At 39.0% G+C, this 13760-nt stretch overlaps 1 protein-coding gene across 9 annotated transcripts in view; it reads left to right on the top strand.

Annotated features, from left to right (window-relative positions):
• Window positions 1–4877: 4877 nt before the first annotated feature.
• The window catches only part of RIPOR3 (RIPOR family member 3), a 54291-nt gene continuing 45408 nt past the window's right edge, over window positions 4878–13760 (top strand). For 4 of the 9 annotated variants that reach the window (XM_062589213.1, XM_062589216.1, XM_062589207.1 and 1 more), the window contains exon 1: window positions 5269–5358. The gene's annotated coding sequence lies outside the window, so the exon portion shown is untranslated. Of the gene's footprint in view, window positions 4899–5268; window positions 5359–5536; window positions 5627–10087; window positions 10103–13545; window positions 13582–13760 lie in introns of those variants that run through there. The other 5 variants (XM_062589214.1, XM_062589208.1, XM_062589215.1 and 2 more) reach the window with 5 other exon arrangements.

The following is a 13760-nucleotide window of genomic DNA, read 5'->3' as shown; positions in this document are numbered from 1 at the left end:
GGGCATGTATTGTGAGTATTTTTGTATGTTGCCTGTCCAAGCATTAGATGCTTTGTAATATATTTCTGTGATTATTCTTGGGTAGGGGCTGCTGCTGTGGTGATAAAATTCTAAAGGTTTTTGAAACTACTTTCCTAACAAGTCAAAAGTTAACACGGATAATTTGATTTGTACTGAGTTTTCTAAATGAAACTACAGGCTTTAAAAACTTTTTCTTCTCATTTATCTAATACTCCTCCATTTCTATTCAATGACTCTGGATTAGTTTGAAACTATGTCATTAATTGAACATTGTAGTACTAATCACAACTGACTTCTCACACTGCACACATATACAGCTTAATGACTTACTTCTTATGGCTAAAGTGTTCTATAGAAAACATCACCTATGTTAGAGCTATAAAGGTCTATAGACAGCACTTCAATGCTCCTTTCCTCAAAGTGGTTTGTCGACACTAGTTTCTTATCTTTCCATTACTCCATTGATGTTGTAGGCAAGTCTCTCCTGTCCCATACTGCCACAGATGCTCCTTTAGAAATCCTGAATTTATCTGCCTTTTCTTGTGTTAGCATGTTCTTTTCTGGTTTCTTTCAGAATTCCTACGAACAAATGAGTATTTGAAAGTTGGCCTTACTGCTGAGTTGAACTAAAAGTGCTTTGAAAGAAATACTTGAAGAAAGAGAAGTAAAGGCAGGACCTGCTATGTTTCTGTTAACTATTCAACTGTGAGGAAATTAGTTAATTTTGTAAATGCTGCTGCATCTCATTACAAAAATATGACAACAGATTTAAAAATAATTCATAATGTTTATAATCAGATTGTTACTGGATAATATGTCACTCATCTGAGCTTGCATGGCTAGTGCTCAGAAAAATACTGAAATGTACTGTGGTCAATTGGACTGCATTACACATATGCTGAAGGTTGCTTAGCAGGCCAGCTAGCTGAGAAGGGGATGATGTGCAGATTGTCCGTCTAGGTCAAATTTGGCAGGCTTTCATCCTGTTTTCTGAGTATTGTATGTTCTAGCTTCTGATAATGGATCACATGGAAATGTTCACAGATTATTGAAAATAATCCAGCAGAGGGCACTGTGTGTCCTACTAGTGCCTTTGGAATTTTGAAATGGTTTACTGGGGTGAACTCACTCGTGTAATACTTTCAATATGAAAGGTAAGTGTATTTAGATTATTTAGGTAATTATTATGAATATAGTTAAACATCATGCTTACCTATTAATAATAAAATTGGCCATGTCAATAAAAAATATTTGTTCATAGTACAATAAGTGCTCTCATAGCATTACAAGTAATTTATATATAAAATTAATCTTATAATGGTTTAATATTTCATTGATTTATTGTAGAAATAATAAGATGAAGTGAGCAACTGTTTAGGAAATTATAAAACAGTTACTTTATTTAGACATTTCAAATTTATTTAAGCTTTTTTTTCTCAATATATTTTATGCATGCACCCACCGAGTCAAACCCACTGTGAAACTGCAGGGTTCAAGCAGACAGACATTTATACACTAATGTGATAGAACTGTCGCTCTTTATTAACCAATTAGTACTGATGCAATGGTAATAAGTAAATCAGAAAAAGAACAAAACAAAGGCATTAGAAAAGCAAATCAATTTTTCCATGTATGTCACATTTGGAAATACTGAACCTGTGTGTGTTAAGCCATTGTCCCAGTTCTGTTAAGCTCTTAGAAGATACTTGCTGCTTCTGTTGGCATCTTGTAGTTTCCCTCCTGGATTATGTCATCAAGAACTAAAAATTCCAGGGAAAGTTCTTTTGCATAAAGAAGCAAAAGTACTCGTGTTTAAAATTCTAAATGTGTGTAACTGCAGTTTAATCTTGTAGCAAACCCTCAGAAGCTCTTTGTTGTAACAAGGTCTAGAGTTCGTTTGTTATAATAACGAAGGTGAAAACAAGGCATTACATATGTATTCCTTACATTAAAAACAGCAAGTAAAATGACTACTGCCTGCAAGTGTAAAGGGATCATACTAAGAGGGCTAACTACTGAGGAATGATATTTTTTACTATTGCTGTTATAAAGAGAAATATATTTTATAGCAGCCTTTATTAAAAGTCGGTTTGGCCTGGATGTTTGTTTTTTTTTTTTTTTTTTTTTTTTTTTTGAGTTAAACTTAAAGCCTCATCAGCACGCTGAGTTTTTCTTTCTGTAGTTCAGTTGGTTTAGAAACCAAACAAAATTCTTTTAATTCAGTACTTAATAAAATTCAAGTTAAACTGATTATACTAGAACACTGGTGAGGCTGTAACAGTAGACATGTAATATTGTTGCAACCATCCCGATTTTTTTGGACTAAAATGATCTTTGTGTGTCATTGGCTATGGATAGATGTTGAGTGGCTGAATTAGTATTTGTGAAGTGCTTTAAGGTCCTTGAAGAAAAGGGTTTTTAATGTCCCTTTCATTTTAAAAGACGTGAGAATGTTTGTATTTTGTATTTTCATTATAATATTATAATGATCCCAACAATGGAGTATTTACTGCTTTTTGTATGTATGAGAATGCCTAACACATGTATTTTTTTAAAGGAAATTCCCAAAGAATGTGAAACTAGCTTGCAACAATAGTTTATAGGATTGTGTCCATTGTTTTCAAGAATATGTAAATCGTTACATTATAGAACTCGCTTTGAACCCCCGCTACATAATTAACTGCACTAAACATCAGTATTCAATTTGGAAAATCTGTAGCCAAGCATTTTATTAGAATTTCGTGGAAAGGGAGAATGTGAACAATACCGTAGAGCAAATAATCTGAAATGCAGTTAAAAATAATGAAAACCAAGTACCATCCACATAAACACACCAGATGAAGACAGAGCAAATGAAGATCATAAAAAATAAACTTGAATAAAAACACATAAGGCCAGTCCTCAGCTGAAATAAATAGGGACATCTGCACTAGGATTGATGGAACTTTGGTCTTTTACACTAGTAGAAGATCTGTTCTGTGAAATTTATTGTAAGTCTCCCAGTTAGAAGGAAATAACAGTAGAGGTTGTTAGGTCGACAGTGGTTGCAGAGGGCTTCTGCAGAGATTTGGTGTTCTGACAAAAGTCCTTCTGCTAATCTAGTTAAGTTGGTTTAAAAAAGCCTCTGTGCACTCCACGCTCGTATGAGGTTCTCGCACTGAGACATGAGTCTGTGCTTAAGCTGCTGCAGTTCGCAGTCCACATGTTAGCACAGTCCTGTGCTATGTGAGCCAGTCTGACATGGCTGGCATGGGTGGGTCTGAGACTGAAGCACGCATCAGCTTTGCTGACTCTCCTACAAGGCTGGCAATCCCTAGCAGAGAGGCAGGGCGTGTAGGGGAGCTTCTTGTATCTTAAGTTGTAGCTGTATTTGCTGGGGATGTTTCCTCGAGCAGTTACTGTGATTGATCTTAAGACTCCCAAATACTAGGAAAATCAAGGGAACAGTTAGTAGAATTACAATTAATAGAATATGTTACGTACAGATATTTGCAACTCTGTTTAATTTATCTTGTTAGAAATGCTGGGAAATACTAATTTGTTACTATTCTTTTCCATGGTGTGTCACCATTGCCTTTTTCAAGCTTCTAAGTTCTTGCCGTTTTCAAGATCAGGTATCAAACCTGTTCTTATTTGCATCTCAGCACTGTTAAGTGCTTGAGTTGTTTGCTCAACCCACTCCACCAGCCCATCTGTTTTTGTCTTACATTGCTCTCACACTAGTGAGTGCCAATTCCCTTGTGCTCCTTCTTAATGACTTCTACATTCAGTTGTGCGAGAGCCTCCCCTGCATCTTTCAAGACTTTCTTTTAAGCATATACACAGAAAAATAAGAATCCTAATGAACTTCATAAAGAACTTAGAAGAAAACAAATAGCTCTACGCTAATAAGCTTTTGTATGGGATCACTGGTCACTTGGTGCTTTGAGAATCTTAGTTTATGTTTTATGTTCCTGAGGTGGGAAGAGTCAGGTATGTGTCTTAGGCGTTGCTGAAGATGGTCAAAGGGGAAGCGAATGCTGTTGATGTTATCTGAAGAGCATGTCCAACTTCTATACAGTCAGCTCATCTTCTCATCTTCGTCATGGGGAGTGCCTGGCTTCCTGCAGTGTCAGTGAATCAATTTGCCTGACTTTATGGGAAAACTGTTCTAAAAAAGCATAGGTGAAAGCAGGGAAGGAGTTCCCAAGCTGGGATACAAAGTCACCCAGGGTGACATGACCAAGGACAGCACACATTTATGCTTTGGTGTTTACAGAAGGCCTAGCAGGACATTATTTGGAAGAGGCCTGATTGTGTGTGCAAGTTTGTATGGTGATGTGGGGAGCTTGGGAGGATCCCAGCCTTCTTTCTACATCACAAATTCACATCTTTTTGACAGGGCTATCTGCAAGGTGCCTAGAAAACTAGTGGAAGGAAAGCCGTCCTTGAGAGGCAATGTCTGCCTGAAGAAGCAATGAGGAGGTCAGTAGTGGGTGCAGCAGAAAGGGCTTGGAGCAGGTTTTAGTTAACAAAGAACCAAGGACAGAGCAGATCACAGCTTTTCAAAAATACAGGTCAAAGCCTAGGGGAGGGTAGGATGGAAGAAGGGAGAAGACAGTAGCAGAAATATGAGGATTAGGGAAAGACTGTGGAATGTGAGAGGAGAGAGTCTTAAAAGGGATAGTGAAGAGAGCAAGAGTGGGGTAACAGGGAGCTGTCAGAGAAAAGGAGGGGAGAGGAGGAGTGAGCAGTGAATGGGGAAAATGGGAAGGGAGGGAATCCGGGCACGGGAGGAAATGGCTGAGAAGTGAAGGAGTAAGAGCTGGTGGGGGAAGGGAGGAGGAATGGAAGAATAAACGGGAGGAATGAAGGGAGGAATGAACGGGAGAGCAGAGGTGGGTGTCCCCGCGTTCACAGCCCGTTTGTCATTGCCCTGCAGCGCGGTGGGGCCTGGAGTAAACAGCTGGAGCAAACACGGAGGCGCTTGGGATGCTCCCTGATTAATAGCAGAGGGTCCGGGCCGTGACCGCAAGCTCGGCATGTGCTGGAGCCTCGCTGCACTTTCCCAGCCCCCCTGCCAGGATGAGGGGGGTCGGAGGGAGGGAGGCAGGGAGCGGGCCAGGGCGATCTGCATGCAGCAGCGAACAAGCAGTGCGGAGCCGCGGCTTCCTGGAAGCGGAGGCCGGGTGGGCGCCGGGCGGCGGCGATAAGCGGCGGCTATCGCGGGCCTCCCGGCGCGCCGAGCCTCTCTGCGCCGGCGGGAGCGTTGCGGAGCGGAGCCGCTCTGCGGGCCCGCGCCTCCTGCCGCCGGCAGCGCGCCGCCGGAGCGCCGCCGATCCCGCGGGAGACTCCCAGGTGCGAGCCGCGGGGGGCCGGCGGCGCGGGCAGCCGCGGCCGCAGCGCCCGGCGGAGAGCGGCGGGCCGGGGAGCGGCGGCTGCGCGGGCGCGCGGGGCAGCCGGGCGGCAGCGCCGAGCAGACGCCGGGGGGGCATGTGTCGCCTATAGGGGGGGCAGGCTCCTTAGGAGTCTGCATACAGGCGTGAATAGGCGAGCGGCAAAGGATGCTGGCGTTCCCGTAGAGGGTGCAGAGGCGCTAAGAGGTGCAGTTGCTTTTTATCCAGGGGTAAGCGCATTCCGTCAGGGAACACCTGGGAACCTCCAGGAGGTGAATGCTAGTCTGGAGCAGGTGCAAAAGTAAGAGGATTAGGAGAATGCTTTTGCCATCCTATGAGGTTTGTGTTTTGGAGGTGCTGTTGTACGGGCTGGTTGTATTTTAGTTAACTCTTTCTGACTGCGCAGAGATTAAATTTTATTTGCTCATAAATATGGAGGGAGGTTTCGAATCACAGCTCAGCTACATTTTGCTCTCAACAAAGTTTAGTTTCTCTTTTTAAAAAGTATTTTGAATAGGTTGTGCTCTATGGAAATTGATTTGTTCATCAACCAAAGAAACTTGAAGGAACGTGGAAAATAAGGTGACCCCTTTCTTAAGCAGGAGAGTATTGAACCAGAGTCAGAGTACAGCACTGGTACTCAAGACTCCTGATTCTGTCACTTCTTTGGTTAGAAACAAGACTTAATCCATCTCTAGCTGTGTTTTTGCAGCAGTAAAATGAGACTACACTTATTAATGAGGAGCATTAAATACTCTTTTTCAAAAGACTTTTTAATAAAAGTTTAGATGAGGATCATTTGTAAGGGTTGTATGTTTGAGGGAATATTTCATGTTGACTAGAGAGAGATCTCTCAAAAAGATGTGGTGCCTAGTGGAACATGAATCTTAAAAACTTCCTCTCTGTTATGTTCCTATTTAGTGCAATTTATCATTTCTGTACTGCTACTCTGAATTCTGCAGAGTGACATAAGCATGACACATAGTAGAGGAAAAACTGCATAAAACTTGCCAAAATGGGATGGAGCTGCTGGCAGACCAAGCCCACTTTGTATGCCCCAGGTCTATCAAAAAACTTGGCAGAGATAAAACACGTGATACAATAATCAACAACTAGCTTGATAAAATTTTCTTCCAGTTAGAGTCTGGATACTGTTCAGAGGAATTAAAGGGCTTCCCTGGGTTGACAGATCCTGCACCTCTATCCTGAGCTCCACTTTGGAGTCAGTTAATAACTGAAGTGAAGCAGTGGTATTTCTGTTAACAGCACAGAGCCAAGAGTGGGGAACTATATGCCAAACAGTGAATTATGTAATGTTATTCCCTAAGGGGTGGTATAAGACAAAGCGATTTCCTTCTGTCAAGATGAAGAGCAGCAGCAGAGTTGCTCTACCATATTCACTGTAGCCCTGAATTCCTTAGGAACAACCGAAATGAGGAGATAGAACCACATAATAGCAGATCCACTAGTATCACTTTGTTCCCTCTCAAAGCTAATTCCTTTGTAAACACAGAATCTCACCGCCTTATAGAGAACTTGAGAAATGGAATAGGGCCATTATGGATAAAAAGGAAAAACAGATTCGGTCTACTGGGAGTGGAAAATTATGATTAAATTGTGTTTCTTTCTCAAGGGCTCGAAGAGTGATAATATGGAATTACAGTGAACCAGGACGAAACAGAGATTCTGGGTATAGAAAGTTACACATAATAAAGCAAAAGAGCGGAAAAGGCCTCAGAAAAGTTGTTGATTATGCCATTTGGACAGAATAAATAGAAAAGGCGACTTGGAAGGAAAAAGATATTTTATGTGAAATAGTAGGTTTAATATTAGTTTAATATACACACTTGATCTTAGCCAAGAGGCTGAAAGGGAACCGATAGAGTCAAAATATCCAGAATGTTATTGGCCAGAACTATTTTTTGGATGATGACTGGCTGGTGACAACCCAAAATGACATAGACAGCAAGTCTTGCAAAGAACATCAGCCAGCCTTTAATGACTACAGGTGCTTAGGTTTAATTCTGATCTTAAGGTGGTGCCTCCAGTAGTACAAGAGGGACATAAAGGTCTATTTCTGAAATACCATTTTTAATCCACTTTTTCTGACTTTTCCATTTCTGTTGCCATTTTATTCTCCCTAAGCACAGATTGCTCTAAACCAATGTATCTTCAAAGAGAGAGTGCCTGAAAACATAATTTCTATTCAATTCAACGTTTTAGGAAAAAAATTTGGTTTTCAGCCCATCAATACATCTAATCATTAGTAATTTAGAAGCTCATAATACCAAGATGATCTTGTTTTCTTTGTCACTAATACAGAAAATACTATAAGTGTAGTTAGAAAACCAATTTATGGTAATTGAATTTAGCTGTTTCAAATTAAATAATAAAATCTGTTTCATGAGGAACTTAAAATACAATTATTATTGGAAAAATAACTGTGTCAGTGGTACTTTTAAATTCATCAGATACGTTTTTTCCATGCATTCATCCTTGATCTTCTTGGCAGAGTAGCAAAAATCCATTCTCTGTGTTTTTTTTAACTCTTGCTACTCCAGGCTGAATTAAGAGGATTCAGTAGCCCTTGAAAACTGCTCTGACCCTTGCATCGTGAATTAAGATCTACTGTAGAGTTTATACCTTGATGCATCCATTGGAACTGCCCTCTAAAGTACCTCTGATAACTTACATTGGGTAGTAGTCATACAGTATGACTTCAAGATTTCAGACTGACTTTTCAGGGTTATTAGTGATTTAAGAAATTGTTCATTTGTTAGCTTAGCAAGCTGAACTGAGGCTTTAGGATTTTTTTTTCCTTTTTTTTCCCTGAATTCTCCACAACTAAGTTTTTCAGACTACAGATCCTCAGAATGTTACTGTGCTTGAGCTGAGCTGCCCAAGGCATGACATTAAGTATCAGTAGGTACCTATAACCTCAGGTAAGGCTAGTAAGATCAGTCGGTCTTCAACACCTCAGAGAACCAAGGACTCTGTGTTTCAGTATGGGCAAATAATAGTAGAGCCACACAAATTTAGCAGATTTTTCTTATATTTTGGCCTCACGTGCACCTGACATACCTCCTCTGTAAAATGATGATAATACAGTAATGTTTAGGTAGCACTGGGAAGATGATGAGAACTTGGTATCAACCTTTCTTCATTACATGGGGTTAGTTACATTTATGATTAGAAAAGGAATCTCTTCTTATCTTAATTCTTTCCTCACTTTTGTTCATCTGATAGAAGCAGAGCACTCGTCATTTTTTTAAAAACAAAGAACTGGGTCATAAAAAGTGTGCTCACCACAACTGTTTTCTCTAATTCTACAAACATTTTAAAACTTGCATTTTAGGCTATGCATAAGGATCAATAGCTAATATTCTGTGTGCCTATGAAAGCAAGAAGAGTTATATGAGTGCATGTATTTGCAGATCTCGCTCTGCTTCACATTCTTGTAGGCCAGAACAACAACATAACTTTCTTCTCTCAGGATAGTTAATGTTCTGGCCCAGAATTATAGCACCAGATGTGTTGCCACAGAAACAATTTAAAGGGAAAAAGATTTGCAAGTGAATCGTCTTTCTAGTGGAAAATGTAAAAACAGTATTCATGTCTTAGAGCCTGTCATCGGTTTCTGTATGTTACATGTGTGCACAGGAGAGAATAAGGGAGAATTTTACTTTTTTTGTTTTATACATCTGTTACCATTTTAAAAATTCTCTATAAAAGATTGGAAATTGAAAAATATTCTATTATGGGCACGAGTTATATACCTCAGAGACATTTTTATTAAAACTTGATTCGTTTTTAGAAACTTTTTCCTTGAAAAGTCTGCAGTGTGCTAGCTGATTTACTTAGCTGTAGTTGCAACATGCTTTGGAAACCATTTCAAGTAACAGTTGTCTCTATGAAAGTAAGAAAAAATATTTGACTATATAAAATTATCCCAGATTTTGATGCTGATGATTAATAGCACATTCTTATTTGCTGCAGCTGACATGCTGATGAAAAGAGGGAATGTATATAGGAAATATTTTGATTTAATCTTGCATAGGAAGACTTAAAGCGGCCAAAACCCTTGATTGTAGCTAGCATTTCTTCTTCTCTGAGTAGTTGCCACAGGGTACACTATTCAATAAATCTTTTTTTCAAATGTTGTGAATATATTTGTATGAACAAAATGCAGTATAAATTATCTTAATATCCCCTATTGGCTTTTATGACCACAGAAGAGCATCTTTTTCTTACAGTTTTGCATACTGGTTGGGGTAGAATAACAAAGAAAACAGCCAGAAATGCCAGAACTACAGCAGAATGGGTTGGCACTTGTGTATCAGGAACTCTCCAGATATATTACTTCCTGTATTTACAAAAAAAGAGCTTTTTCTCATATAACTTATGCTGATTTGGGGGAAAAATGACAGAAATGCTCTTCTACTGATATAATTGTTTCTGCATCAGGATTTCAGTTTTATTATAGACATATCATAAAATGTCACATCTGTAACTAACATTACTAGGCTGTTTAAATCTGACTGAAAAATTTGGGAAGCTTTTAAAAAGGCCAAGATCCTCACATAAAAAGTTTTGCTTATTTCCACAGTTCTTTGGAAGGTCTTTCCCCCTGCAAGTTTTGACACATTGCTGGCTGGGTAGCTAAAGGAAACATCACTGCATTTCACTGACCAAAAAGTCAGGATGAGGTCTGTGACTTTTTGATGCAATGGAAAAACTTATCAGATGTATTTTTGTGCATAATGCCACCCTGTGATTTTGGAAGATAATGGATATATAATATTATGCTGAGAAGCCTTCTTTCATTTATTGATTGATTGATTTAGCCCCCTGTGAAATTTTAAATTTTTAGTCTCATTTTCCATTATTTTCAATCTTCTTTTCCATTATTGAAATTTTCTTGTAACAGGAGTATCAGAATATATCCATGTATACTGGAATTGTGAACCATTATTTACGCTTGTGGAAATAGTTCTGTGTTATTTTAAGTGTTCTACGAGAGTAATAGTTTGGAATCTATCAGTTCTGGAATTAGATTGCATACTGTGTCACACATTTGAGTTTTGGCAGGTTCAGAGGCATTGTAGATCACCACACAAGATCTGCCATAAAGATAAGAAATTCATTTCTCCCCTACATTCCTGATTCAGGCAGAACTCCAGTTTTGGGTGTGGAAGGAATGCAGAGTTGGGCCTGAAGCTTGTGTCTGTACAGGTTTAGAAATGAACTTTCAGTGTAAAATTTGGATCTGAATCTGCATCTGTATTTCCCGGGAAGACCACAGATATTTGAATCCAGATTTCTGGTTTGGGCTCTATTTGGGGCTAAATCAATCCTTATGTTTGCAAGCTGGTTCAAACATCCTCTTAATTAGTTCACTTCCTTTTCTTTTGATAGAACAAACTCTTTGTTTTATTTGAAAGGTTAGTCTTACTTTAGGTGGTAGAGCTTTCTCAGATAGGTATTGTAATTTAGTCCTTTTATTGTAAATTTCTAGTTTAGTTGCTTACGATTTTCTAAAAAACTGTCCTTTGGGTCTGAAATGTTTTGTGCTTGATTTCAATACAGTACTGAATAAAACTGGAAAGTCTGAATAATGTCAGTTCAGCTGCATTTGAGTTATTTAAGTGCATTTTAAAAATATGTTCTTTCCAATTACATTTTTTCAGTAATTCTCTGCACTTACATAACTTCTGTTTTATTATTTAAATTGCCTCAGTCTCAAAGAGGAAAAAATCATTCTCTGACACTGGGACTCAGCAGATAACCAAAGAGAGAAACATTCCGAAGAGTTCCATGTGCTTGAAAGTCTTGATGTTTACTGTTTAGTCTTAACATGAATAAGTTTATATTTCTATTAGTGCAGGAAAAGCACAATACAAATAACATTCAGTTTATCTATGCACTGTATTTCTGCAATGTTTGCATTCTGTAACTGAAATTTTACAAAAAGAGCCTATAAGATTACTGTAGATTATGAGAAAGAATTTTGTTTGACAAGATCTGTAAAGTCAAAATAATGGGCCAGAATTTTCAGAAAGTTTTGACAACAGATATTCCAAATGCACATGAAGCTGTTTGAGCAATTATTACAATGGCACGTACAAATTGATTAACTGTGTGTGAAAGTGTGGCTAATGCTTGATCTGTATCAAAAGTTCACAGGCTTTTCTGCAGCTGTGAAGATGAATTGATTCATATCTATTTGGTACCAGATTTTTTTACAATGCAAGATAAACCAAATGTGCAGCAAAAAGTGATGGATGAGTGATCACGTTCAAAATTGTTTCAGTTTAACTAAATCGGTAACAACACAGCTTTAAGGCAACTGTATCTTTGTTGTATAGGCATATCCTAACCGGGCCCAAACTTTTTGAAAATCTGTCACTAGGCTTTTGCTATTCAGTGTCTGAAGTGGAACCTGTGTGGTGATCTTGAAGGTAGCAACATCTTTCAAGACAGTCTTTTGTGTAGAAAGCTGATGGCAAATGTTACTTTAATTACTGAAACTCCCACTGAAACAAGAGAGCTATGGTTTTTGTAACTGCTGAAGCCATTGAGTCTTATTCTTACTTCCACTGGGGCTAAGCTGCGCCCCACCCTTTTTCTGAAGTGTTCACATGCCAATGGGTTGTGCAACCAACATAATTTGTTAGCAAATAAAGAAGAATTTAAATAATCTCAGAAAATCAGTGCAGGCCTCCCAGCTGCCTGCAAACAAATATTGGAAGTGCAAAACAAGGAAGTAGCACTGAAAAGGATCTCAAAACTGCTTGAGTTTGTTTTTTGCAAGAACATAAACACAAGTCTAAGACTAATGAGCTCCGAAGGAGGAGGCTTGGGATAAGAACATATACTGGATCTTCTGGTAAATCTCCAGTCCAGACATAATCTCAGCATCTGCCCAGCCTAGTTTATTATCTCCAGACCTGTAGTAAGAGTACATCATGAACCTTTTCCCCCTATGTGTACAAAACTGACTCTATTTTTAGTTTCATTTAAAGTAATGAGCAATTATATTAAGACCTATAATTGTCAGATTATCTTTGCTAGTACAGTAAACATGTAGCAGTACTGTAAAATAACTCTCTTGAGTGAAACAAGTCATATGGAGCCAAATGACAGCATTGAATGCACAGTGTCGTTGCTGGTCTAACTGTGTCGGGGACCAGTTCTGAATCTTTAATTCTGAATTTGTCTGTTGCTCTGATCACCTGTCAGCATGTATATTTTGTATCTGAATGGTCATTTCTGAATTTTAAAGACCACCCAAGAGTGATTTTCTGTTAGTGTGTTCTCTGGGCACTATATTCTCCGTGATGATTCTGTAGAGAACCACAACTGTGAGTTCATAAGATCAGTGGTTTGCATGCTGATGGTTAGAGGGTCATACTGCAAGTGTGGGAAAATTGCCAAGGGATGCAGAGCATCGCAGGGATATGCTGTTCTGTCTACTGCCTCTCCAGCCAGACTTGATTCTTTGATAATAGGAAGGCATATCACTGTTGTTTTACAGCAGCTTTCAGCAGTATGGTCACTTTGCTGCTTTCATGTCAGGCTTGTCTGGCGAGATACATGATGACTAGAGGTTTCACAAATCCTGCCTGGCTGATGCTGAAAAAGCAGGTCGGTACACACATAGTGCAAGCTCTTTGATATCATTGGAGTCATCACAATCCTGTGATATTTAACTGTTTTCCTTGTGTGTTGTCCTGAAATTTAAAGCTATTCGCTGATGATCTCATCAATCACCAGGATTCTCTAAATTACCAACCAAGCAATTGCTACATGAATATGGACTATGTATTTGGCCACTTATCTTTGTGTTAGATCTCTTTGCAGCTCTGGTAGCTATTAACTTAATGCAAGCCTGGCTGTCATTTTTCTGCATACCACATTCTGAAGGTGACTCTTTGTCCTTGTTCTGTTAAGCCAATCGGACATGATGAATGAAGGATCAGTAGGCAGAGCTAACTGACGACTCTTTTGCTACATACGTCTTGAGTAGCAGCTCTTCATACTCCTTAGCCACAGTGCACATTGGCATTACAGTTCATGCAATCCATGTTGAAAGGGAACTAAGAGACCTTTCTTACAGAAAGCCCTGTTCTGTGAAGTGGCACAGTCCTATTCTGCAAGATTGGTCTCGAGTATAATTGGCTCATAGGTAAGTACTGGGTAACATAAACTGAGCAAATTACATCACAAAAATAATTCTTGTTTTGTGAGGCGTGAAGGACTTGCATTGAGAATTGTAATTGTTCTTTCTACATTTGCCTTCTAGCCATACTAAACTCTGTTCTGCAGTTAAATGTAGTATTGTTATGACTTTGTTTTAGCTGAGGC

Source organism: Rhea pennata, chromosome 16 (assembly GCF_028389875.1).
Source record: "Rhea pennata isolate bPtePen1 chromosome 16, bPtePen1.pri, whole genome shotgun sequence".
In the NCBI taxonomy this organism is placed as follows: Eukaryota; Metazoa; Chordata; class Aves; order Rheiformes; family Rheidae; genus Rhea; species Rhea pennata.
The sequence above is the reverse complement of the archived record's forward strand: the minus strand, read 5'-3'. Positions and strand labels throughout refer to the sequence as shown.